This window comes from Schistosoma mansoni (assembly GCF_000237925.1).
Source record: "Schistosoma mansoni, WGS project CABG00000000 data, chromosome 1 unplaced supercontig 0122, strain Puerto Rico, whole genome shotgun sequence".
NCBI lineage: Eukaryota > Metazoa > Platyhelminthes > Trematoda > Strigeidida > Schistosomatidae > Schistosoma > Schistosoma mansoni.
The window spans coordinates 729999-732138 of NW_017385992.1; positions in this window are offsets into that span (position 1 = coordinate 729999).

Below are 2140 nucleotides of genomic sequence, written 5' to 3' on the forward strand. Positions count from 1 at the left end.
ATCGATGTGTTTAGGACTGCAACTGGTCAGTCTCTAATTGGCATATGTGCATACTGTGCGTATTGCCTCGATATACCTTAATCCACAGAGCATGGTAAGCAGAGGTGGATAGTGGCTAGCAGTGGAATCCAGGACGCGCGTTTCGTCCTATTTGGGACTCGTCAGCTGGATGTACCTGCATCTCAGAGTTGATGTTCACTCTGGGACTCGAACCCAGTACACTCGCTTCAAACGCCATCGCGTTATCCACTCGGCCACTGAGTCCTGATAGCCACTTGCTTGTGCGATGGGGTGAAGTTTGAATTCACTTAGTATTGTTTGTTTGGATCTTCCCATCGATGTGTTTAGGACTGCAACTGGTCAGTCTCTAATTGGCATATGTGCATACTGTGCGTATTGCCTCGATATACCTTAATTCACAAGCATGGTAAGCAGAGATGGATAGTGGCTAGCAGTGGAATCCAGGACGCGCGTTTCGTCCTATTTGGGACTCGTCAGCTGGATGTACCTGCATCTCAGAGTTGATGTTCACTCTGGGACTCGAACCCAGTACACTCGCTTCAAACGCCATCGCGTTATCCACTCGGCCACTGAGTCCTGATAGCCACTTGCTTGTGCGATGTGGTGAAGTTTGAATTCACTTAGTATTGTTTGTTTGGATCTTCCCATCGATGTGTTTAGGACTGCAACTGGTCAGTCTCTAATTGGCATATGTGCATACTGTGCGTATTGCCTCGATATACCTTAATTCACAAGCATGGTAAGCAGAGGTGGATAGTGGCTAGCAGTGGAATCCAGGACGCGCGTTTCGTCCTATTTGGGACTCGTCAGCTGGATGTACCTGCATCTCAGAGTTGATGTTCACTCTGGGACTCGAACCCAGTACACTCGCTTCAAACGCCATCGCTTTATCCACTCGGCCACTGAGTCCTGATAGCCACTTGCTTGTGCGATGTCGTGAAGATTGAATTCACTTAGTATTGTTTGTTTGGATCTTCCCATCGATGTGTTTAGGACTGCAACTGGTCAGTCTCTAATTGGCATATGTGCATACTGTGCGTATTGCCTCGATATACCTTAATACACAAGCATGGTAAGCAGAGGTGGATAGTGGCTAGCAGTGGAATCCAGGACGCGCGTTTCGTCCTACTTGGGACTCGTCAGCTGGATGTACCTGCATCTCAGAGTTGATGTTCACTCTGGGACTCGAACCCAGTACACTCGCTTCAAACGCCATCGCGTTATCCACTCGGCCACTGAGTCCTGATAGCCACTTGCTTGTGCGATGGGGTGAAGTTTGAATTCACTTAGTATTGTTTGTTTGGATCTTCCCATCGATGTGTTTAGGACTGCAACTGGTCAGTCTCTAATTGGCATATGTGCATACTGTGCGTATTGCCTCGATATACCTTAATTCACAAGCATGGTAAGCAGAGATGGATAGTGGCTAGCAGTGGAATCCAGGACGCGCGTTTCGTCCTACTTGGGACTCGTCAGCTGGATGTACCTGCATCTCAGAGTTGATGTTCACTCTGGGACTCGAACCCAGTACACTCGCTTCAAACGCCATCGCGTTATCCACTCGGCCACTGAGTCCTGATAGCCACTTGCTTGTGCGATGGGGTGAAGTTTGAATTCACTTAGTATTGTTTGTTTGCATCTTCCCATCGATGTGTTTAGGACTGCAACTGGTCAGTCTCTAATTGGCATATGTGCATACTGTGCGTGTTGCCTCGATGTACCTTAATTCACAAGCATGGTAAGCAGAGATGGATAGTGGCTAGCAGTGGAATCCAGGACGCGCGTTTCGTCCTATTTGGGACTCGTCAGCTGGATGTACCTGCATCTCAGAGTTGATGTTCACTCTGGGACTCGAACCCAGTACACTCGCTTCAAACGCCATCGCGTTATCCACTCGGCCACTGAGTCCTGATAGCCACTTGCTTGTGCGATGGGGTGAAGTTTGAATTCACTTAGTATTGTTTGTTTGGATCTTCCCATCGATGTGTTTAGGACTGCAACTGGTCAGTCTCTAATTGGCATATGTGCATACTGTGCGTATTGCCTCGATATACCTTAATTCACAAGCATGGTAAGCAGAGGTGGATAGTGGCTAGCAGTGGAATCCAGGACGCGCGTT